The sequence below is a fragment of the Canis lupus genome, chromosome 34 (genome assembly GCF_048164855.1).
Source record: "Canis lupus baileyi chromosome 34, mCanLup2.hap1, whole genome shotgun sequence".
NCBI lineage: Eukaryota > Metazoa > Chordata > Mammalia > Carnivora > Canidae > Canis > Canis lupus.
The window spans coordinates 6,719,481-6,745,855 of NC_132871.1; the positions used below are offsets into that span (position 1 = coordinate 6,719,481).

At 41.4% G+C, this 26,375-nt stretch overlaps 1 long non-coding RNA gene across 4 annotated transcripts in view; it reads left to right on the plus strand.

Annotated features, from left to right (window-relative positions):
* Positions 1-5,369: 5,369 nt before the first annotated feature.
* The window catches only part of LOC140624473 (uncharacterized), a 149,941-nt gene continuing 128,935 nt past the window's right edge, over positions 5,370-26,375 (plus strand). For 2 of the 4 annotated variants that reach the window (XR_012023951.1, XR_012023949.1), the window contains exons 1-2: positions 5,375-5,549; positions 5,798-5,910. This is a non-coding gene — a long non-coding RNA (uncharacterized lncRNA). Of the gene's footprint in view, positions 5,550-5,797; positions 5,911-20,824; positions 20,940-26,375 lie in introns of all 4 variants that reach the window. The other 2 variants (XR_012023952.1, XR_012023950.1) reach the window with 2 other exon arrangements.

Consider the following 26,375-nt stretch of genomic DNA (forward strand, 5'->3'; position numbering starts at 1 on the left):
TTTTTTTTTTTTTTCTTTACTTTTCAGAGGGCAGAGCTCTGCTTATGAAAACAACCTCAGATAAATCACCACCGTTTTGGTCTTTCTAGAACACTGATAAAGAATCTGTAGAGCAGACGTAGACAGAGAATTTGACAATTTCTGCATCTGCTATCAGAAGCCCCGACGACAGAGTTGATCTTGTTGAAGGAGGCAGGAGTGGGATTCAGACCTTCAGCAGGCAGGGAGCCTGCCGCAGCCCCGGGCATCTCCCTGGTGGCCAAGGGCTTTGCTACATCCTCACAAGGAGGCGTTGCTTAGTCAATTCGTACCAGAACCATCCTTCTGAGGTTTTTAAAGTGTATTGCATTACGGTTTCCTCTCAGGTAGATGGTACATAGTTCTCAATGCAAGGCATCACTTTATTTATTTCCAGTGAACAGTGTGGGTGTCTTTTCATAGAGTCCACAGTTCTAAGTTAGAGAGTAGAGGGTCATCTGTAACCATGCCTACAGAAGCTCGAGTATGCTGGTATTCACAAAACCTGGAGCAGTTAACGGATTGTTAATAATACCGGGTACTGGTAGTTAAAGGGTTGTTAATAGTTAATGGATTATTACTAATACTGGGTACTGGTAGAGATAAATACTTGAGTGGGATGGGCCTCCGAATGGTATTCGGTGTGAGCACGCGAGACAACTTGCTGAACCCCCGCGGAATGGTGTGGAAATAAGGTCCATCCCTGTCTGAGCGCCACAACCTACACAGGTGACTATTGTGCTCTGCGACGCTCTGCAAAAGGTAAACTGAGCTGCCAGTTGTTTACGGGGCAGGGGGTGTTGCTAGACCACCTGCCACTTCCTAGATAAGGACACCCGAGCCCCCTCCTACCGACAATACAGCACTCGCCCGGTGCCAACGTGGGTGTGCATTTTCCTACCTGACACGAGTCCGATTTTGCAAGCGATGGGCCACGGTGACGCGTGTATTTCTCAGCATCTCTTGGAGGGAGACAGTTTTCTCCACTTTGTGGTTTGGAGCGTGGCATTTGCAGAAGCGTCTGCGTAGCACATGGAGCGGATACGCAAAAGCAGTGGAACGGTTGTGTACTGATTGCACACTGAGCTAGCCACGTGCGAGACACGCGCACCTTGGCTTCACGGTAAGAGCAGCTTCCGTAGCGTGGACTTGTGCGAAGGCGTCGCTGACTGCATTTGGTCAATGGGGTCAGTCGAGAGCTCCCCCCACCCAGACCTCAGCAATTCCTCACGGCGGATGGTGCTTTAGGTACCAGGGCTGTCAGGGTGCAAAAGATGAGCTTCGGCTGCAGTTGATGTGGCACTTCCAAGCAGCACCGATCAATCGAGAAACGAATTACTCATGCTTTGTGACCAAAATAAAGTAACAATGATAAACTCATCACAGAACTGTCTAGCAATGGGAGAAAATGTGACAAGGGCCAAATATTGGCAACAGATGATAGAGACGGACAAAACTATGACTAGGGAGGAAGGAAATTTGACTTTTACACGAAATATTGTTAACCCCGGGGCTCTTCTGAAGTTAGGCACGTTGGATGTTTTGGGCCATTTACCATCAAACTCATGTTAAATACGTTTACCTCTACTATTTAATTGTTTGGAGCGGCCTATCTAGCACCAGGTGATAGAGTTACTTGGATAAATACTTTTAACGGCCCTTTGATTCTAAGATGGCTCAAAAGCATGCACGGCTTTTTATCTAAAACTCTTTGTAAATAGCATTTTGCTAAAAATCAAAATCCACCAGGCGATCAGAACGCTTAAAGGAGTTCTAAAGGTTCTGGAATGAGCCGGCAGCTAAATATTCAGGACAAGGCCTTGCTGTGTGGGAGGATTGCGCACACATACACACCTTTCTTACTGTTGGGGATGCCCATGCATAGCGAGTGTTGGGAGATGAAAAACAAAGAAACTGAGATTCCCCCCAAGGAACATGCCGGTTCATCCACTTAGAATTAGCTGATTTCATCAAAGCAAATATCCCGCGTGCACGCAGGTAGCTACAAAGTTATAGCGGACTTTCAGCTCTCTTCGTGCTGAGGGCAAGCTCCGGCTGGGCCCACAGCCCGCTGCTGTGCGTCCTAGTGACCCGGACCTACTGTGCGCTTCCTTCCTGCCGATCCGGGGCAGGCTGAGCGGGAGCTTTCCTTCTTCACTACTCGCCCCATACCTTCCCCAGGTGCCCCGGCAGTGCCCAGTGCAAGGGGGGGCTCTCCCGTCCTGCGGCCTTCCCGCGAGGCTGCAGCAGCGCCAGTTTTCTCCCAACAGGCAGTCCCCAGTGTCCAGACCCTGTGCCTCCAGAGCAGGTGGGTGAGGTAGAGGCCCCCTGGCCCCCTGGCCCCCTTCCCGGTGGCCTAGGGAAGGAAGGCCAGGTGCTGGCCAATCCGTAAACAGGTGCTAAGCCAAAATGAGCATCTCCCAGAAACCACAGGTCAGTGGGTGGCATTCCCTCGGCTGCAGACCTTGGGGCTTCCCCCTTTCTGCTCTCTTCTCTATAAACCCGCAAGACGCACCCGGGAGCCTCGGGGATGGACTGTCCCCCACCCCAGGAGCCCATCCAGGTGAAGGGAGTTGGTGGGAGCAACAGCCGAGGGGGGAGGCCGGGGGCACCAGGGAAGGCTCGAGCTGCGGAAGCTCAGGGCCCGCTCCCCCCCGCCCCTGTGTCCCTACCTGTCCACCCTCTGACTTGGCGGGCGGCAGGTGCACATGAGGCCGTGGGCAGGCGGGGGGCAGTTCCCAAGGGAAACTGTGCTCCCCCAGGATTAGCCCGCAGAAGCACGGGCCCCGGAACGCTCGGAGCGCCTCGGAGCCCACCAACACTGCGCTGCGTCGCTGAAAGCTTCTACGATGTCAAAAGGGCTTGTAGCTGTTGTCCCAAAAGATGTGAAAAGGATTTTATTTTTTTAAAAAGATTTTATTTACTTATTTATGAGAGAGAGACAGAGGCAGACACAGGCAGAGGGAGAAGCAGGCTCCCTGCGGGGAGCTGGACACAGGACTCCATCCCGGGTCTCCAGGGTCACGCCCTGGGCTGAAGGCAGCACTAAACCGCTGAGCCACCAGGACTGCCGGAAAAGGATTTTAAATTGCCCCAAATTGGGACGCCTGGGTGGCTCAGTCGTTGAGCGTCTGCCTTTGGCTCAGGGCGTGACCCCGGAGTCCTGGGTTTGAGTCCTGCATCAGGCTCCCTGCATGGAGCCTGCTTCTCCCTCTGCCTGTGTCTCTGCCTCTCTCTGTGTGTCTCTCATGAATAAATAAATAAATCTTTAAAAAATAAATAAATGTCCCCAAATCGACGTCTAACACTTTGCAACTTGCTCCATTAACGAGAGAAGGACGTCCGCAGGTGCGCAGGTGCCCCCCAAACCCACCCGCAGCGGGGGTCAGGAGCCACACGCTGATTTTTAGCTGCTGGCCCTGCTGGCCGATGGCTTAGAGCCCCCCTCGAGGAATCTCCTTCCTTCAGAGGAAGCCACCTCACTTAAATGTCATGGGAATCCCCCCCTCTCCAGGCTCGGGCCTCATCTGGTGACTGGCCAAGGGCGTCCAAAGCTCCCCTGCTCACTCGGGACCCCTCGAAGAGCCACCCCAACCCGGGGCTCTCTGGGCCTCACTCCCCTTGGCCTGTCCCGCTCCTCTTCCTCCCTCAGGGTGTCGTTCCCACCAACATCCCCCCCATATTCCCCACAATTCTTCCTCTCACTGGGAATCCAACCTAAAATAGAGAAAACCAATATATTCCTTCTGTCACCTTAGGGCTCCCTCTCCTGATGCCTAATACGCCTCCTTCCTACGTGGTACGATAATGCTCTTGGCATTTACACAATTTTAATTCTTATTCAAACACTACCGTATACCTATGGCTTAAAAAGTTTTTTTTTTAACCTTAAAAAGTTAAATAGGACTGCGGTGTTCACGGTGGAGCCAGCAGGGCCCGTCCTATCCCTTGGTGACAGCGCACCCGGCTCTTCGTGGACTCGAAGACTGTGGGCAGCAGGTCCTGACCCCCCTACTCTAAGGGATTAAGGTCCTCCTCACTCCCTGATAACCACACCCTCATCGGCCAATTTGAAAAATGAACAGTCTTCGTGAGTTGATCACTAGTCTACACCGTTGCCATCAGAATCTCTACCGCACAGCTGCAGGGTGGGTTCTAGTTTCTTCCTTTCCTCTCTTAAACAACCTCTTTTGCCCCCTCCCCCCGAAGGTTAGTAATTTCCTTTTATAGCTTAACATTTGGTCTGGGGGGGGGGGGGAGATAAAATTTGGTCTGTTTCGCTTCCTTGTACCCATGGCTCGTTCATCCCCGAACTGTATGGGAAAGGTCTCCTCCCTGGTAAAGCAGATCGGTTCCTCTTCGGCCCTGGAGTTGTGCCCGGGGCCTGGGTGCACTCGTGTCGGGTGCTCTCTAGCTTTCTCCCTCCATCTAGGCCTCCTCTCCAGGCCTGGGGCATCGCTGGCACCCCGGCTCTTCTCCTCAGCCTTGGCCTGGGATTTTTCTCAGATCACAGGCCTACCTCCTCCCCGGCTTACCCAGTTAAGTTTGCGGGAGTATATTCTCCAGAACTCTCCCCAGAATGGGTAGATCTCTGCAAAAAATCATGGAAGCTGTGAATGAACTTATTTTTGTTCCCCTCTCACGCTTGCTTGATAGTGTCCTTGGGTACCTACTTCTAGGTTGGAGATAATATTTTTAGTCAGAATTTTGAAGGCTTGTCTCCATTACTGTTTTTGAGAATTTATGATGTCATTTGACTCTTCGTTCTTCGGGTGCGGCCTGTTGCTTTTTGGTTTGTGTGCTTCTTCTCTCTCACATGAAGAGATTTTTCTGAAGATGTTCTCTTTATTCCTGGTGTTCAAAATTTAATAATGAGGGAGCTTGTTGGGAGGCCAGTTTTTACTCATTGGACTGGGAGCTCCCTGGTCTCTTCTAATTTGAAAACTCGTGTACTTCAATTCTGAGAAAATTTCTGGTGTTATTTTATCCATCATTTTCTCGCCTCTTATTCCTCAGTTCTTTCATTTTGCAATTCCTGTTAGACATCTTGCATCTCCTGAAACGATTCTCTTACTGACCTTTTTTTTCCCCCCGTGAATATTTTCCTCGTCTTTGTGAACTGTCAGTTTTTGTTTGTTTTGCTTGACAAGAGATTTACTCAACTTTATCTCCCAAACTTCATAAGCTCTGTTTTCACATTTTTAATTTATAGGAGTTCTTTATTCTCTGAATGCTACCTCACTTTCTTTCAAAGCAGCAATCTGTCCTCCTTTCATGAGTGCCACGTCTCTTATCTCTCAAAGGAGATTACAGTTGCTTGAAAGTATCTTCTGTTTCATGATATGGTCTTTGTTTTCTCCCGTTTTCTTTTCTTCTTTCTTTGTTTTGCTCTGGTCTTGCAAGTTAGATCCCCTCTACTTACATCTCCTGATCTTTCGCCATCCATCCATTCATATTTAAAAGTGAGACCCTAGAAGGCAAACTGGAACTTCCGTGTGCCTTAGGGACCTTGCCAAGTGGTGAAACCCACTGTGAGTGACTGGCATAGCAGACCATTTCTCTGGCAACCCCCCACTGCCAGAATTGATGGGTATTTTCTTCTGGGCTTGTCAGCTTCTTCAGAGGGGGAACTTTCTACCTCCTGCCTTGGGACAGGGGGGTGGACGGTATAAGGTAGGCAATAAGAGTTCTGGGAGCTGAGGTGAAAGGGACAGAGTATCTTCCAGTGAGCAGAAAAGATTTCATTCCTCCCTTCATTGGTCCTGTTGTCTCCCCGTAGGGCCTCATGGGTTCCAGATCACCAGAGAGTAACCACCTGGCTGGAAGAGAGACTACAAGGGCCTCTTAATCAATCCAGTTGTCTTCAGCCCCGACTTACACACCTGATGCCAGGTGAGAGGTGCTATCTCTTCCAGGATTTTTGTGAAATTCTGAGGTGCTCCTCAGTTTATCTCCAAATGACCCTCCCACTGCCCCCAGCATCCACTTCTCCTACCCATCCTAGCCCTCAGCAGAGAGAGGTTGAAACCTTAGCCAGTTACCAATTTTCCACCTATTTTCCATTTTTCTCAATTTTGTTGAATCATACTGTTACCTGTTCTTTCTCATTCCCTTTGTCCTTGAGCGTTTGTGTATGTTTACTGTTGCCCGAGTGGCCGCTCAGGAGGAAGCAGTGAAACACGGCCGTGTTCAGTCTGGCTAACTGGAAGTTCATAATTACTTAATTCCATCTTCCCTGCTTCACCTCTATCTGGTTGACTCTTGATTTCGAGGAATACAGGAATGACAAGTACATCAAGGGGCTCAATACATTTTTGTTAAATAGAGTAAGGGATGCAAATTTGTTTTGATGTCTGTACAGATTCAATTTGACAAAAATTCTCCTTAAAGTATAAATTTATTTGGTAATCTCAGGAAGGGAATTTCTAGAAGTTTAACAAGGTCGAACAGTAGGATTCTAGGGGTGTGATGGTGTATGATTAGCTAAGGCTCAGCTCTTTGATGATCAATTTTAAAAGAGATAGTGAAATTTGTTATATTGGAACAGAACAAACATTTCATATTTTGTCCTTAACTTTAACAGAAGCGATTTCATATCTTGAAGAGAATTCCCAGATGTTACTAATGTCTTCGTAGATGATTAAGCAATTACTTCAACTGTCTATGATAGACTCAGGAAAATTACTGATTGAAGAAAGAAACATTATATTGTGGAGTTTTATTTTCATAATGGTATTTTTCTTCAATTTGATCAGTTTTTGGCAGAGTGTTTTCATATCATAATGTTAGAGAGGAAAGGCCTTCTATATCGTGTGAACAGAGGTCTTGGTCCTTGAATTCCCCAAGAGATGATATATGTGGGGATCTGTGCTCAGAAGGGGCAGATTAGAGGAAACTGGCCCCTACGTTGTTTTGGGATTGGATATTATTGGGTCTCTCTGGAAGGAGCTGTGACCTACAGTGGGGTAGTCTCTAATGGAGGCTGTTTCCAATCATTTGGGAAAGTCCTCCCAACAGGTTGGGAGGGGGAGTATTTGACCCTACAAGGTTAGTACCAAACAGTCATGGTAGCCTTTCTCCATAAGAGGGGAGGGTGGCAAAAGCATTATAAAGAGTCTAGGGGTTACCCTGGGGCAGAGGTGGAAGAGAAGAGGGCTTGTTAGGCATCTGTGGCTCTTGATCTGTCAGGCCAAGGTCTTAGGAGCAATAAGGTCAGGATGTTGAGCTTCTGGACATATAATGTGTAGTTTCTTGTTTTTTGTTTTTGTTTTTTCTAAATCACTGTCCTTGCCTCCAGCTCCTGTCTCTCCCATTTCTCTTCAAGGACTTGGGACTCTGCCTCGGGGCTTTCCTTCTACTGCTCATGTCTAGCTTCCACATAACAATAATATTCTCATAGATGATTACAATTGTAATTTTTTTTCAGTAATTAGCCACTAAAAAACTGCACAAGAAAACTGAATATGGTCTTGCACGATAAATAGGAAATGGCATTTTAAAAGCTATAAGTTGTACTACTTTTTTGTAAAATATATACAGTCTATTTTTAAGGGGATGGGTTTTGAAGTGACATATATAGATAATTCATCAGGGTAAAAATTCAGTTACTATCATGATAACTTTCATATGTGTGTATATCTTCAAAAATCTAAAATTGTATTGCTACAAAGTTAGCCTACCAAATGCCATACTATGCCGTGCGGCATATGGCCTGGCATACAGCAATAATCACCAAAATTTGTGTTAGTGCCTTCAGAAAAAATAAGAAATTGTCCCTGTAGTGGAGCAATGTTAGCAAATAGAAATGAAGTCTTAACTTTTGCTTCCATTTAAGTTCATTTCTTAAGGTTTAGAATATGACCTGAATAAGCAGTTTAGTATGTACATATATGTGTGTGTGTGTCTAAGTCTACAAATTTTCCCCACTATACACAATTAAAATTATTATTAGACAGCTTTGTTTTGACAACTGAATTTGACAAGTTAACCTCACTTAATAATCCTTTTGTGCAGATTTAAACTTTTCTCTTTTTCATTATTATGGAACATTAATTTGTCTTATTATTGGACTTTTTTTTAATTCTATTTATTCTTAGGAGGCACTTAATAAAAAATGGAAATATTTATGTTTTTAAAATTTATTTTTAGTTATTTCAACTCTTATACAAACCATATAAATTTTGAATACTGGAATAGAGCCTGGTGCAAATGATCATGCTGAAAATCAATAGGTCACCGCACAAAATTAACTTTGTTATATTCATAATTACTTACATTTCACACATGCTCGTTTGACAATACAACACCTTAGACACATAATATTCTTATTCTGTGATTTACTTTTTCCTTAGAAATGGTATGAGAACCAGATGTAGAGAATTATGTATTACACAAAGTTCCCGAGTTACATATTGACACACAGGAAGGGCTCTATCGTTAGAACCTAACATGCAACCCTGCCCTGAGTTTTAGAGGGAGAATGGAATCCATGAAAAACCTTGAATTGGAATGTCAATGACTTTTTCCTAAAATGAAGAATTGCTACCTTTTTTGGCAAATGACGCTCAGGGGCACCTCATCATTGTAGAGGCTACTTTGCTTTGCACTGTCTCTGAATACCTTCTACTTGCTACTTCCCACTATACCCTCATTTTAAAATTAGCTATCTCTGGTATAAGAGATTTCCACATAATTTGCCTCAGAAGGTTTGTTTAGCCAACAAATATTTATTTGGCATGAGTTGTGCATTGGATACTGTTTTAGGTCCTGGAAATGTAGCAACAATCAAAACAGACAAAAATCCATGCCCTTAAAAATTTTCATTACATTCTAGTTTACATTCTAGTGGGGAAAGAATATATTAAACAGGATAAATAAGAAACCTATATAGCAAGGCCACCCAAAGTAAATACTAAAGAGGAAACAAGTAGGGAGGGAAGATGGATGGTTTCTAGAGCTGGAAGTAGCTGTTGAATTTTGGATAGGGTGACTAGGAAAGGAGTAGCTGTGGGAGGGGGCTGTGTGATTATTTGGAGAAAGAGCATTTTAGAATAGGTGGACAAGAAGTAAAAATATCCTGAGGCAGGAGAGTTCTGGTATCTATAGGAGGAGTCCAGGGCAGCTGGAAAGAAGGACTCCCTAGGCAGGAGTCAGCGATGAAGCCCAAGAGACCAGGAATTGGCGCGGGGAGTCAGTGGGGTGGGCGAGTGTGGGGGTGTGTGTGGTGCTGATCACGTAGATTTAAATCCAAGGAAGACTTAGGCTGTGAGTGAAATGGGAAGCCACTGCAAGGTTTCCAGCAGAGGAGAGATGTGATCTCACAGGTATTAACAGGATTCTGGTGGCTGCTGGATTGATGGTAGTATTAAAAGGAGCAAGAGCCGAAGCAGAAACCAGATAGCAGGCTAATGCAATCAAGCATAGGGAAACCAGTGACTTGAACTTGGGTGATATCAGTAGAGATTGTGGGCAGTGGTTAGATTTTGAAGGTAGAGCCCAGAGGATTTACTAATAAATGGCTGTTGGCGTGTGACAAAAATGGAGAAGTAAAGATTGATGCCTAGTTTTGGCTTGAGCAACTGGAAACATTGTCGAGTTTCCATTAACTCAGCCATAAGGACCCCTAGTGGAGTAGGCTTAGTGGGGTATGAAGGGAGACTGATTTATTCAAAGGAAAAGGCGGAGTGGGCAGTTGACTATACAAGTCTGGAATTCAGAAGAGAGACATGAGCATATAATTTCAGAGTTATCAGCATGTGGATGGTATCCAAAGCTGTGAGACTGATGATCCATTTCATGCAAATGTGACAGCTTTCTGCCATTGCTAGGGAGGTTTATCATATTAGATTTTAAGAGTAATGCTATTTTTAAGGTAATGCTTTTTTAGAATAATGCTAAAATCTCTGCATTTTATGGGACTCAGTAAATTTCTGCAAGCTTAGAAGAGTAGCTGGTCATAGTGTTTGTTGCACAAAACACAGCATAATGCTTATGCTAAAATGTTAAATAAAAAGGAACCTGCAAAATTATAAGCATTACATAACTATGATAGTGTAAAATATACTCAGACAAAAGTGTGAAGGAAGTATGACACTTTAAATATCAATTGTCTTGGGTATTATTGGGAATATGTATGAAAATTTCCAACTTCCCCAAATTTTATTTATTCTCCAAATTTTCCAAACAAGTATGAACTATTTTTCAAATGGGAAAAGAAGATAAAATTTATCTTCCATGGCTACACAAATAACATTTCTTCCTGTGTGATTAGTTAATGTTTGGATAAGAGTAGGACCCAGAGTGAGTAATTGCCCTGTATTTCAACATTTATGATTATATGTAGTATGATATAAAAATACAGAAAATGAAGATGAAACACATTCACCAATCTCATCTGGATAGCATGTTAAAAAAATACTGGGTTTACTGACAATTTATCGACATCCAAGACCAAGTTTTCTAGAAAAGCCAAGGAGAAAACAGGCTCCGTAACTAGCCTAGTCTACGAATCTCTCTATATTCAGGCTGCGCTTTATTTCCAAATCAAATTGATGTAATTTCCAGCTCCTGTTTTGGTCTCTGATCTCCTTCTCCAGCACACAGGGTCCCTTTGGGATTTCTTTTTTAACACAAACTTTCACCATGGGTTTTTTTTCACCTTGTTCTTCCAGACACACTGAAGGGTTTTGATTCTTCAAGGTTTATTTCAAAGTACTTCAAAGAGCGACCTCCTGAAGTGGGGTAAAATAGATTTAACAATACCAACCTACCTCATAAGGCTGCTGTGAGGAATAATAATATAAAGGACTACAAAGCACTCTGTAAATACAAAGTTCTATCCAAATGCTTAGTAATAATTACTGGGTACAGCACAATGCAGTCTTTTGTGCATTTATAGAAGTGCCGATGAGTACGATAAGTTTCCCTCTTCCAGCCCTTTTTCGATTTTTTATAATAAAAGTATTTTATTTAAAATCATGTACAGAACATCCTTGCTTCAGGCCTTGGATATGTTCCCAAGTAAGAACTGAAACAATGTCGGGCTGTGGGAAAAGCAGCAGAGTGTCCTGGGTACAGCTCTTTTCATGTCTGAAGATGCTCTGGCGCAGTAGGGAAACCGGAGATGTAGAATCCCATGCTATTTTTTTTTCCTCTGGATGGATACATATAGACATATAGATATCTTCCATATATATATACATGAATGAAGATCTAGCCCACCCTCTGGTATGTGCATTCCATTCTCAATTCTGTAGCAGCCACTCTCTTGTAAGCTCCAGATCGTTCTAAAACGTCAATATGCAATCATCAGAAAACACTCACAGGGGATGCATGTAGGATTTGGGTCTTTCTCCATACATTTCCTCCTACTAACTTGCTTTTTAGATTCCAGTTATTATATTTACTTATTTGTTTGTTTGTTTGTTTATTTCTTTAATAGAGAGGGAGAGAGAGTACATGTGCAGGGGAGGGGGGAGGGCAGGGGGCGAGGGAGAGAGAGAGAATCCTAAGCAGATTCCACATCCAGCCCAGGGCCCCATGCGGGGCTGGATCTCACAACCTTGAGATCATGACCTGAGCCGAAATCAAGAGTCAGAGTTGGATGCTTAACCTGCTGAGTCTGGGTTAAGATTGCAGCTATTTTAGCCACTCTGCTCTCCAATCTCTTCCACCTCAGGTCAGTAGGAATTCCGTGATCTTTTTGGATTCTTGCTTTCTCTGCCATGGCCAGGAAATGGTCTCCCGGTGGAATCAGCACAGCCGTGGGCCTCACCTCACGACTTCCTCCTTTCTTACGGATCGCACAAATCAGCACATTCATTGGAGCAGATTGTATCATGACAGCTCACATTTGGGCTTCTCATGGTGAGGAGATGATTCAAAACCAGTTCCAGAATTCCAGGTCTTACATTTTGGTCTTTAAGTCCATTTTGAGTTTATTTTTGTAATATCGTAGTGGTTGCCAGAGGGGAGGGAGGAGCGGGATGGATGAAATTGGTGAAGGGGATTAAGAGGTACAAACTTCCATTTGGGGTATAGTAAAAAGTGTTCTAATAACTTTGTATGGTAACTACACTTATCAGGGCTGAGCATTTTATATTGTACATAAATGTTGAATCTCTATGTTGTACACTGGAAACAAATATAATACTGTGGGTTAACTATATCTCAGTTAAAAAAAAAATTCAGTCCTAAGACAGTTCAGCCAGAAATATTTCCACCTGGTGATTTTTTTTTTTTTAATTCATTTATGATAGTCACAGAGAGAGAGCGAGAGAGAGAGGCAGAGAGAGAAGCAGGCTCCATGCACCGGGAGCCTGATGTGGGATTCGATCCCGGATCTCCAGGATCGCGCCCTGGGCCAAAGGCAGGCGCCAAACCGCTGCGCCACCCAGGGATCCCCACCTGGTGATTTTTAACATAAATTTCCCCTTCTTTCTGATCATATAACTGTACCTTATTTTTCATGTTTAAAGTTTGCTCCTTCTTTCTTTCCAAGCTTCTCTGCACTCTGCTTTCATGGTAAGCATGATTTATTCCCACTTATCGAGACATAGATATTGCTTCTGTAGATTTGGGTATGATTTAAAGCTTGATGAGAAAGTAATTGAGAGAAATACACTATCATTGTTATCAATTTTTTGAAAAAATTGGCTTCATTAATACAACATTTGTCTCTTGTACAATAATTTCCCAAATCTCAGCATCGCAGAACTACTATATATATTTAATTATTAAAGAATATAGATTTTTTTTTTTTGACCAGGGCTGGGGTTTGTATTAGCAGCACTTTATCAAAACCACTTCTCATCACTCAATCTGGATTCTCATTGCTCACCATCACTTAAATATCAATCCCGATAAATAGAGCTGGGAATTGAATTGCAAGGACTTAAAACTGTACACTGAGATACAGCTCATCTGTTAAACCAATATGAGAGCTCTATCATTTTATAATTCTGATCATGAAAAATTGAAGGCAGTTTTATGTAAAGAGATGGATACTTTACCTTCAGCGTGACTTAAATAGCTTGTGATATTCTACTACTTGTGAGGAGACAAATAATGCTACTAAAGTACATTTCTGGAATGCCTTTAAACATGAGAAAATAACATTGGATATTTTTTAAATTGATTGCCTAGTAAAAAAAAACATTATCTCCACAAAACGACCACCAAGAAAATCCAGTCATATAAAAATAAGTTATAAGTTTTGTATATCTTTAAATTGAATCCCTTTTCAATCTTTTAATGCTATGAAAATAATGAATATGGAATTTGTTCCCCATATATTATAGATAATGGATTTTCAACAGTCTCCAGCAGAATGGTGGTGTTAGACAATATGTGTCTTCATTTATTTGCAAAGACAAAAATCCTTTTAATCTCCCATTAGAATATGATGAATACCGTTGCTGCGTTCACTTGTATAATCCTCAAATTTTTGTTAATAACAGATATCTACGGAATACAACATATCTGACTCCATTTTCAGGCAGACTAAAATGTTCACCTCTAGGGACTGGTTTTGAAGCAGTGCAAAACCTGCCTATCCCAAAATATTTTCTCCAGAAATCTACTACAGTTCCTTGAGATAAGGCATTGATTCCAGAAAAGTTCTATCAACCTGAAAATATGCTAACCGACCAAAAGTCATGTTGACACAGCTCAGTGACTTTTACACGTAAGTGGGTACCCAAGGAAATGGGACTAAGATAGGTAAACGCAGATGTGTGGGAAAACAGAAGACAGGCTCTAGGTATGAAGTACTGTTGGCTGGTGCAGAGCCGCAGAAGGGCCTGCATCAGGTGCCTTGGGAGGACGAAGGAGAAGAAAGGTGGCAACATGAAATATTCAGAGGCACTAAGAATGAGCAAAACCCAAAGATTCTGCTTAGCCGTAAGCTCTGTCTTCTAGAGCAAAAGCAGAGCATGTATTTTGGATTATCTCACAAGATTTTTTAGGTGAGGGGGTCGGCCATGGTCCTGGCAGGAAACGTGAGCTGAGTGTGATGAAAGGCATGCTGCCACTAATCCGAGGGCAGTTCATGAAGTGGGTGGTTATTAAGGGCAGGGTGTGGGGAGACCATGAGGAAGACTCCGAGAAGCAGGCTAGTGATGCAGTAACTACTACCAGGCAAGGAGGGGAAGGGGAGGGAATGATGTCTAGAGCCCAGAGTATCAGCAACACAGGAAGGGATAAGGGGGGAAGAGAGCGGTCTCTAAAAAATCAGAGACAGGAGGTCTGGTGAGGAGGTCTGCCTGAAAGGAGCTGTGACTCTTGGTAGAGGAACCAGTCAGTCTGTGGTACAGACTCGACTCTCTTCCTTTCTTTGGACCTCATGCCAACGTTCTTTACTCACCAAACCCAAAAGGAAGCTAGTGGGCGAGGGATCCCCTTACAGTCCACAAACATCGCTGTCCCAGAGCAGAGAGCGGACAGTGAAGAGTGGAGAGCGGACCTATAGGGAGAATGAAAGACACCCTGCCCTAAGAAAGGGGAAAGGAAAACTTTTCTGAATATGTCAAAAGCAACATTTGCTTTCAGAGTTTGGATTCAATGACAACATTTTCATACGGACAAAATTTTTCAAAGATAGAAAACAAATTCTAGAAAATCATCTTGAAAATTTATTCCGAAGTTGGACTACTTTTCAGTTGAGTCTATCCATGTGCTCTATGTGAATCATAAATTAAATGATATATCCTCGATCAGAAGTCACATAAGCGCAAATGGGCTAAGACTATATTCCGACTGTATTTTATTTCTGTAACTGTATTGGTCACAAGTCAGAAAACCAATGTTTTTATATTGTTTTGAAAAAAGTAGAGATGAAATATCCAGCGTATTTTATGTTGGAGGATTTTTAACTTGTTTATGCTACTTGGTATCCAAGAATAGTGTATGTTTAAATTTCTGGGTGTTAAACTAAGTCACTTCATTACTATCTAAGGTATTTTTTATTCATGTTGTAAACATGAAAAAAGATATGTGTTAGGAATTCTACATTAGTAAAGAAGCGTTGCCTTCTTAAATGTGGCAAGTGTTTAATGTTATCAATTATTGATAGCAATAATACCATCTCCAGGTTTTATAAATGTAGATTCCATACTGGATATTTGGAGGGAGAGGAGAGAAATTGACAGTGAAACGTGGAAAGCGAATAGGAAATCTTTTGTCCAAGATACTACCTTTTTCGTGTTTCGTCAAGACTTTTTTTGGTTTTATTCATCATTTTTGGAGAAGAAATGGCTGGAGGGATAACTAGACTATATGATTCTGAGTAGTTCTATTGATCTGCTGCTTATCACCTTAAATAGAAAATGCACTCAAATTGAGAGCTAGTATAAGGACTGGATTAATGAGAGTCAAATCTAGAAAAAGCAATGCCAGACTAACGTGGGTCCGGTATGGTATTTTTTTATAAGGTTAATACGTCTTAATTCTAAACATATCCCTTGACTAAGGATCTGTGAGTAAAGATAAACATGATCTTGGACTATGTTGGTGCATGTATATAGCATCGTTGTGAGAGACATAATTTTTTATGACTCTAATCTGTGGGTAAGAGAGCAAAAGCAAGTAAGCTCATAGTTAACACATCCTTGCATATGCCAGGCCCCGTTTTAAGCATTTATATATAGCTATAATTATTTCATCCTCTGACAACCTTGCACTGTTATAATCAAAAGGAAACTTTTTACAGAGGAAGTAACTTTCTCAAGACACACCGCGAGTAAGTGGATTGAACCCAGACGGCCCAGCTTTAGCGTCTGGGCTCTGAGCTAGTGCTTGATTCCACCTCGTACAAAATTTGAACAGAGAAGGCCCAAGTGCATTCTTTGGACTCTAAATTACTGTCATGCATCATGAAAGAATGATAAGTCCATCAATCATGATTTTATGTCTGAAGCTAAGAAAATACTCGAAAGTGGCTTTCCTACAGATGGTAAAAAATAATGTAGACAATCTTTAGATCTTCCATTAAACCAAATCAGGCTCTGTTCTGCCTATCCCAGACGGCAAAGATCATTTCAACTGGTTTATTCATCAATGCTCAGTTTCAGGGAAGAACATGTTTATTAGTATTACTTTGACATTATGTAGACAGAAGCCACGTGAGTGACTGTTAAATTTAAACATGCTAGCTTTCACACTGTCTCTGAAGTAATTACTGAGCTATTTGGAAACAATGCCGGGACATTTCCCCTGCATACTTTATATTCCTGATGTAAAGCTATTTGTAAAAAAAAAAAAAAAAAAAAGCTGCTGAAACTGGAAAAAAGAAAAGAAAAAACTTTGGAGGGCATTCCCTTTCAAAGAAAGATGCTAAATTAATATACTAAGTGGTAAATACATTCAGCTGTTAAATGAAATGAGAAGACCTGGGCTCTTGGGGACAAGGATTTCTGACAGTGGCATTGCAGGATTCACGCAGAAAAGGCAGGGAGACCATCACTCTGTTCAATTTCTATTGGGTTTTGTAAACATTATTCAGTTAAAAATGTATTCTGTCTCTAACCTACGGCTCTCCCATGCGTTTTTACTTTCTCTGAGTCTTTTCATCTTCGCTCACGTTAAGAGATTCCTCTACTAAGGTATCTTTAGTGAAACCTTTTCCGAGCATATTTCATAGGCACCTCGAGATGCAATAAAATCACCCACGCCTACGACTCCAGTCTGATACACTGGATATAACATATGATCTTTGGAATGATAATTTACACTCATAGGGCTATGAAATACCAACAATTCATAAAAGCAGTCATGAAATAGTTATGGAGGATTTAGAAATGTGGCATTTAAAAGCATATTTTTAAGGACAATGAAGTGAAAAATCAATATAAAAAGAACCAGGATTTTTATTTTTCATCAGAGTACTGAGGGCACATTGCCACAGAAATGAATCTACACAATTATTCACCACTCACACCAGCCAGGGCTATAAGCACAGTTTCTCAGCTCTTTAAGAACCTTTCAGTTCCCATGACAAAATTTTAGCCAATGCAAAAAGCTGTGTCTCTTTTCAGCAATACATGGACATGCTGGCTAAAAGCTAACGCATGTTTTAAATAAACAGCCAATCATTAATCCAAGAGAGAAATCCCATGTACTGGAAATTAAGAAGAAGCTCAAAGTCAGAGTGGGCAGGAGCCGGGGTGAAATTCTAGGTGTTAATAAAAACAAAACAAAACCTAGGTTAGGGTGGCACGCTTGTGCGGGGCCGGGGAGCATTATGGGTCCTAATACTTGAGTGGAAAAGGCATCTTACGTGAGGGCTCCTTGGAGTCAGAGAGCTAGAGTTGAAATACTAGGACAAAGCCAGGATTTAGGAAAGGACCGTCTTGACTGGAAACGGTGCCCAGAAGCACTTGATGTCTTGGCGTGGGCAAGTGACTAAGCATCTGGACCTGTCCCTGTAAGAGTGACCACAAAGTCACTCTCAGAAGCACAACCCTGGGCGTAGGCTCAGCAATGTCAAGCACAGGTCCGGGCACAGTGTAGGTGAGTGATATTTACTGAATGATTGAGTGAACGCTGTTTCTTCTAACAGGTACCACAGGCAGGTACCTAACATGACACGACTTCCAGTTTCCTTGAGCATCTACTTGGTCCAGGCATGTGCACTGCTGGGGATACAAACAATGAGAAAAAAAACAATCCTTGCTCTCACTGAATTCATATTTTAGCTGTCTGAGGATTGGCCACAAATAAATAGCGTACATAGAAAGTGTGTCTGGTGATGACAAGTGCTATGAAGAAAAACAAAGTAAGTCGAGTAGGACAGGAACAGAGAAGGGGGCACTATTCTATATAGAGTCAGGGAAGGCTTTACTCATGGGGTGACATGTGACAGCCCTAAAAGAAATTAGAGAGTGCCACGCAGATATGGGGAGAAAGAGCACTTCAGGTAGGAGGAAGAGCTAGGGCAAGGGTGTGCAAGGACTGAAGGAGGGAAACAGGACAGGGACATGTGGGACAGGTGACATGCTGAGGGAGGCTGGAGGGACCAGCCTATAAGGGTTTTGTAAGTGCAGGTTAAGGACTTAGGTTTTTAGTTTCAGTAACATGATCTGCTTTAGAGGGATCAGTAGCAGGTGTGTGGCAAATACACTACAGGGAAGACACCAAAGTGGGGGAAGACCAATAAAAAGGCTCCACAGTATGGATGTTGGTGTGAAAACCATAAATTATCACTGTATTAAATCCACTGGTATTAAAAAATAAACTCACGATGGCCGACAAGGCTTATATTAGGAATGCAGAGACGGATTCCCGTCAGAAACACCATCACAGCAGCACCCTGTATTAGCACACGAAATGGTGAAACAGAACAGTTTCAATCGTTTCCAAAGAAGAAACTGATAGAATTGGAGTTATTACACATAAACTCTTTGCAAGCTAGGAATAGAACTATCTTAACTTGATAAAGAACAACTACCGACATCCTTTATAATATTTAGCGGCAAAACATTTAGAAGCAATTTTTAAAAAAGTTTATTTACTTATTTGACACAGAAAGAGAGAGAGAGAGAGCACAAGCAGGGGGAGCAGCAGCGGGGGAGGGAGAAGCAGGCTCCCTGCTCAGCAGGGCTGGCGGGGGGGCTCTATCCCCTGCGTTGGAGACCCGAGCTGAGCTGTAGGCAGATGCTTAACCAACTGAGCCACCCAGGCACCCCCGTTTAGAAGCAGTTTGATTGAAATCAGGACACGGAGGCATGCTGTCAGCATATTATTCAATATTTTACTGAAGAATCTAGCTGATGCATTAAAACCAGAAAATTTTTGAAAACAGCATAATGATAGGGAAGGAGGAGGCAAAGTGATTTTCATTTGTAGGTGATAGATGATAGAGTATACATCAAGTTTAAGAAAATATCCAGACACAGATTAGAGCTAAAAAGGAGTATAAAATGATTTCTGAACACACATACACACACACACACACAAAGCACAAAAATAATTCTGTGCATCAACAATAACCAAATATAAAATCTTCCAGAAAACAGGTACTACTCAAAAAGCACACACACAGAAGTAAACATCACAAAAGATGTGTAAGAACTGCATGAACGAAATGACAAAAGGTTATTGAAGGACACAATACATGTGAGAATGTGCCGTGGTTATGGATGAAAAGACACAAAATGAGAAATATGTCAGATTTCCCTCTCGTGAGGCCACAAATGTAGTGCAATTCAAATAAAACTTTTTTTAAAAAAAGATGTTATTTACTTGAGATCCAGAGAGAGAGAAAGAGAGCGAGCGAGCATGCACACAGAGCAGGGAGCTCACCGTCGGAACTCGATCCCAGGACCCAGAGATCATGACCTGAGCTGAAGGCAGATACTTAACTGACTGAGCCACCCAGGTGCCCCTCAAATAAAACTCTTAATAGAACTTTACATGGAACCAGACAAGCTGATTCCGAAATCTGTATGGGTGGGTCATGGTCAAAATTGGGGAAGTAGAACAAGGTGTGTGTGTGTGGGGGGGGCTCTTTTCCAAGCATATTCTATGGCAATATAAAGCTTAATAATTGGAATAAAATGGTAGAGAGCTGATGTTAAGCATCTGTGAGCACTTAGAGGATGTGATAGAGGGATCATTAGAATTCAGTTGGAAAAAGAAGGTATTAGTAAATAAATGATATTAGGAAAATTGGTCTTTTGTATAAAAAATGACTTTCATATGAATTCACTTATCAGTTTTCCATTTATATTCAGTAATAGTTCATAGATAGCTTTGAAAGTATTTTCTCCCTGAACATTATCTTTTCTAAAGGAAAAGAAACAACTACTTAAACTCAAAATTTTCAATCTTGTTTAACCAAAGTGCCTTTTATCAGAATTGGGTACGTTCTATTTAGAACTGTGGCAACTGTCTGACTTAATGAAAGAGACTTACTGAAGTTCTGGAGGATTTAGGCCACGCAAAGCGTGTTCAAATATTCCATATCCATTTTATTGTGAGGTGCTGATTTCAACATTGACCTCTCCTTTGATGTTTCATGTATTTCTCTCAGGCTATACCATATTTTATTTTTTTTATTTTTTATTTTTTTTATACCATATTTTATTTTATTTTATTTATTTATTTTTGTTTTTTTATATACCATATTTTAATAGTTGAAAACAGAAGGGAAATATTTAAAAACAACACGGCCTTTATTTCAAAAGCCAATTCATAAGCAGATCCATTTCTGGTAACTATAGGAAATGGAAAAATGCGAAGAAAATAGTTTTCTGTGATTCATAATGACTTAACCACAGACTCATTGATTAGGCCCTCATGGACGAATTTTGTGATATATAAAAATGTTGTTAATGAAATAACCCTGACCATAAGACTTCAATCTGTAAGGCCGTCCTTGCAAGGACCAGGCAGTGGCCTTACAGCTACGTGTGCAGACTGACCCCTGAGAAGGCTGTTAAAAATGAAGATCCCCAGGGGCCACCTGAGAGGTCCCAGGCACAGGTTCTAGGGGCCCACCCAGGGCTCTTTACCAGAAATAAGCCCCCGTGTGACTTGAGGCAAGAGCCCTTTGACCACCTTTTGGGAAAAGGAAGGGAGGCAGCATTACCATTTTCCTCTTTCTGCTCCCAAATTCAAAGAGGAAGGTACTTGAAATGGACATTGGCTGGGGTGGGGGGGAAGAGAAATATCAACTCCCTTTATACACTTAATCTTAACGTCCTTTAAGGTCTGATTATTTGAGGTTCTCCATTATTTCTGCACATAGTAACTTGGTCCGAAGGATCACCCGAGTTCTGAATACCAAACTCTAATTTGGCCTAATTCACAGGGGTGCAGCGATGTTGAAAAGAAACAGCATAAGCAGAATGATACGTGATGCGAATGTAAAATCTTACCTTCATCACTAGATTTTATTTATTAAATAGAGCTGAAATATTCTAAAGGTAAGTGTCCACATGTTTTTTGAATTATGAGTAGTTTTTAAAAAACATGTATTGAAAAATTGTATTGAAAAGCTCTATCATGAGCTCTAAATAAGAATTTGAATTTGATTCTTCTCCCTGAACAATGTACGCAAGAATCTTTGATTTCTTAATGAGGTAGACATAATCAGAAAGGCCCACGTCTTCCGCCATAACCGCAAACATGGTGTGTCTTCTCTTTCCTTAAATACTTGACTCCTCCTCTCTCTCCTTCAGCCCCAAAAGCTAAAGTCTAGAATCTCCCTCTCAAGACATCATTGGGTCAGGCGTCTAAGCTTCTGGGGCATTCTCAAGCCCAAAGTTGTTGGAGCTGCTTCTGAGCATGAGGTGCTGAGCAGTGGGACATTGTGACCAGTTCAAGTAGGTCGCCGTTCTGGTTGTCCTTGCATCTGTCTCCGCTACGGAGTGTTGCAATTGTAATTTGTTCCTGCGAGCATAGCAAGGACTATCCCTTCTCACTCAGTCATGAAACCTTTGTTAAATCACATTCCTGTACCTGGCATCCAGGTCACAGCTTTTCAAAGTCACATCCATGTGCAGGATACTTACTTCAAACCCAAGAGATGAAGCAAAGAGGCTTAAAGGCAAGTCTTAGCTTCTGGTCTTAGCTGTAGTTACTACTCATGAGCCTCTTGGTCCTAGCCTTGAGTTTCTCCTCCCTTGGATCATGGTAAGGTCCTCTCCACAGTCCTTGGTGACTGTCCATCACACCCTTTCAAATCCTGAGGGCTGAGAAGAAGTTAAGTTGAAATCTCTTTCATGCCAGTAGCTTTCTCTATTGATAGGACCATTGTTTCCCTCCTCCCCTCGGATGCCCTGCATTTCAAGATGGCATTAGGAGTAGCAGCCTTCATCAAACCAAAAATTAGATGTCTTACGTTCCTCCCCAGGAATAATGGTGTCCAACTGGCATCTGTGAAATAGGAGAGGCCAGTCCGGCGACTCTTGAAACAAATAAATGCTCCAAGGTGACTTCTCTTTTCTGAATTCCACCTACACAAGCTTCACGAGCTGCTGGCTACCAGGTGGAGAGATCCTTTGTTGAGCTGGCATGGTCAATCCTAGTACAGAATTTTGAAATTTTTGCACGTGAATGCTTTTACGTGCTTTCAGACATTCTTCCTTACCTGTCCCACTATCCTTGTTACCTTATATTTATTGTCCTTTTGCACATGCACATCCACTGAGCCCCTGCAAACATTTTCCTTCACACACCTCCTCAAAATTGGCTCAAATTTGACTTTTTTTTTTTGCTTACTAGGGAAAAGCTTAGCCTACCATGCACCCTGCTATACAAATAAAACCTTTCCTAGTTGATTCATAGATCAAGAGATTTTTTACACTGTTAAATACTACCCAAGGTTCAGTTCTATGCTTTGGGGTTTATTATTAAAAATATTACCTAGACATAGAAAAAAAGTTTGAGTAGGACACATAATATCTTGTTTATAGGTTTAAACTTCTTTTCTTTCTGCACAAAATATTTGCCAGCTTGTATTCCATTCACGTGCTCCTATGGAAATGGTAATGCGCTTGATGACGGTGATCATTAGAAGTATAATACCAATATTAAAGGTCATTTCATTTTAATTTAAACTTTTTTTCTAGACTATGGCTATTTCAAGTATGAAGCTGTGAATATGAGCTTCTTTGAAATGAAAATATCAGTAAACTAGGAAACATGGACAATGAACCTGTTTTGCATCTGATGAGGCAAAGGCATGACCTCATTGGATTTCCATTTTCTCTTATGCAGAGAGGGGATATAATAAATAGCTCATGCTGATTTTGTGAGCATGATGTGAGAAAAATGCATCTTTATGATACATTATTGAATAGTTGAACTTCTAAAAATTGCGTGCAGATTTTTTTTTCAGGTTGAATTAGAAATGCAGTAGGAAAAAATATTTTTAGGTAATTTAGAGTGAATTCTTTTATGAATGATATTGTTATTTCCTAATGCCTCATATCTTTAGGTTAAGATTTAATACATTATTTTTATAATAGAAAAATATATTTAATCATATAACAATCCTCTGAAAACATTTGGAGGGAAAGCTATAACATTTTTTAGGACCTTAACTTTTTAATTTTAAGAATGTCAACATTCTAACTAAATTTTTTATAAATAAGTTTTTAATTGTGTATAAATTTGGAGAATTTGCCAACACACTTAATTGCCTTTTTTCTTTCTCATTTTTTCAGATGCTTAGGTAAACAAGTTTCAGGTTTAAAAAGACTAAATTTGGAAGTTTTTGAGGACTTAGAATACTGATAAATATATGGTGAAAATAATAGAGGACAATTAAAAATAAACTTTAGCATGTCGTTTAGAATCTAACTTGACAAAGATAAAAGGGCTTATTAAGAAACCTGGTAAAATATTAATAATTAATAAAAACAACAAACCTTACTGTAGGTTAACAAGTACAATATCATTAAATTTTGTGTTTAAGGGAATGTCAGTTTGACATTAAATGGTACACATTCTCATTAGTGTGTTGATATAATTTATTGCTTATAAACATATTTCATTTTAATATACTTGTTCAGTTAGGTCATTACTAGTCATGTTCATTTCATAACCACTAAATCCACGCACAAACCCTGGGAAAGGAAAAGAAAGAAGTATAGACTAGATATATAATTATACTTAAATAACACTTAACTGACCCTTAGATTTTAATTTTTTTCCCCAGCCATGATGTTTATATATTTTTGTATTGAAGTTATATGATTTTGAATTTTTATCTATAGCTGGTTAGATCTAACCATCTTGACTCATGAGAATTGTGAATCAATTGTAGAGAAAAAGGGTCATTTATCATTACAGCTAAGAGAATAAGTTACTTAGTCATAAATTAATGCATAATCTATCTTTTCCAGTGTTCCTATGTGAGGCACACTTTGTTCTTTTATACAAGGCCTCTTTGCAAAAAGAAAAGAGATTGGAAAAATACATTGAAACAGTGTTTCTATCTGTAGTCTTAAAAAAAAAAGTTCCGTTAATTTTTTTGCTAGTCTGCAAAACTTTTTCCTATTTTTGAATCTTTTTCAAAAATTTCAACATACCACCATCTTCAACTCTATCCTTAAATATTTCACATACTTCTATTTTTAATGACACTGTATAGTCCCACTGATAAAGATACCATTAGTTCCACTTTTTTCCTCTACTTGGCTTGCTTTAGTAGGAAGACTGCTTTGTCTTTTATAAACATACAACATGACATTGATCAGTTTTCCAGGTCTCTTAAGTGGTAATTTGGGGGAGAAAATAGTTCTACTATTGCTGTTGTTCAAAACGACAAATGTAGAAACGACTGCTTCCGTCCCAAAGGCACAACTGTCCACACTCAAAGTGAATGTCATTCCAAGAATCAATTATGTGTTGAGAAGAAAAAAAAAAACAACAACAACAACAACCTATTCAACACAGTAGAGTATATTGTCAGAGAGGAAAACAAAGAAATTTCTAGTTTACAGGTCTTTATTGGAGGAGAAAAGCTTTGACTCATTCTTTTCATTCTTTTCTCCTTGTTTTAGATGGCTTTAATCTCAGAAATATATAACCATGTGGTTTTATTTTCCAATTTTTTTTCAATGGAAAACTCTGTTTCAGCTTCATCTGACTTGAGCAGACTTCATCTGTCTAAACTGATGTTTACCCACAAATGTCACATTCTAACTCACATGTCCAAAGTGGAAACAGCTAAGGATTCTCTTGGCCACCGCAAACAGTATAAATTCTAAAAAGATTTTTTAAACCCATCACAATGAATGTCTTTACATGTTTATAGTGGGGATATTATGTACCATAATAACCAGACACGGACACTTTAATTTTCCCCTTTTGTTCAGTTCAGATAATTCCCCCTGATTTATTAGTGGGGAATGGCTCACATCTGTGAAAGATGTTTCTTCTCAAGAGAGGGGCTGGGACCTCAGCAAACATGGGAACCGTCAGAGGTAGCAGTACTCAGGGTTCTAGACGCCTGGCTCATGAGAAAGCCAGTCGTGCTGGGGAGGGATGCCGTGTAAGGTCCTGCCGGAGACTGGGAAGAGCCATACGCTTGCCAGGCCCTGGCCACACGGGTGAAAACAAACAAAATCTGCTTTTTTCTGGATGGAAGCAAACGAAATTTGAGGCAGACATCGTATTACGTGAGGCATAGAGGGGAGAGCATACCAGGCAGGTTTTCACAAGGTAGTTAGTGTGCTGGGCCCAGATGTCACTCCAGGTGTCCCCGGTCCTGTCATTAGAATGGCCACGTTCACTGCAAAGCTCTTAAAACACTGCAGGGCTGTGAAGGGGCTGCTTCAGGGATGAGGCGGTGGAGGCCCGGGAGCCTGAGGTTGCTTCTTCCACTCTTGACGTCTCACGTGGGGCAGGGACTGACCCAACTTCAGACAATGTAAATGCTTCGACACTATTCCTAGAAAAGCACGTAAAACACGCTGAGCAAATCCTCCTGGGACCTGCTACCTCGAGCAATGGAATCTTCTCTTCTTGATATAGATGCACTCTTTTAGGTTGGGAATCAGCAGATATTCCGATTCGGGGTCAGACCCGAATCCCTTCCTAGAGAATCCTTTTGACAAAGCTTCGGCGGAGTCTACTCAGTAGGCCAAGATCCTTGAGAGAAGCAAAATCACTGCGTGTGGCATCCAGGATGCAGGTGCACAGACTCAGGGACAATCTCCTTGACTCCGGGAGAGGCAGCTGGGGTCACGGTTTTAGCTGAATACCACGAGTCTACACTGGCAGGGTCCGTGCTGTCTGCACACCGACAGCCTGACTTTAAAACCAAGGCAGTAGAGTCAGATGACTTCTCTTACAGCTGAATTTGGCTTTAAATGCTGTAATTCAGGACTCTGAAACATTCTTCAGATTCATTCATGCTCGCAAGAGCGGTGCAGGCCCGACCAGTGTGACACTAAAACTTTTCAACAGCCTCTTAGTGAGTTTCCTGCTTTCTTGTCATCTATTTTTTTAAAAATATTTTATAGATTTATTCATGAGAGACACAGGCAGAGGGAGAAGCAGGCTCCTTGCAGAGAGCATGATGCGAGACTCGATCCCAGGACCCCAGGATCACGCCCTGAGCTGAAGGCAGACGCTCAACCACTGGGCCACCCAGGTGGCTCATGATCTACTGTTGTCTACCGCACACCACACTACGTTACTGTTTCCACTGAGTGCATTTTAACTGCATATTTCCACCTTAAATTAATCTACCAAATTCTAATAGATTTACTATTTTAGCAAACGATTTAGCCCTCAGCACTTTTTTGGGGTATAATTTCTTCTGTTTTTAAAGATTTTATTTATTTGAGAGAGAGAGAGAGAGAGAGAGTGCACACATGGGAGGGGGACAGGGGGTAGAGGGGTAGGGA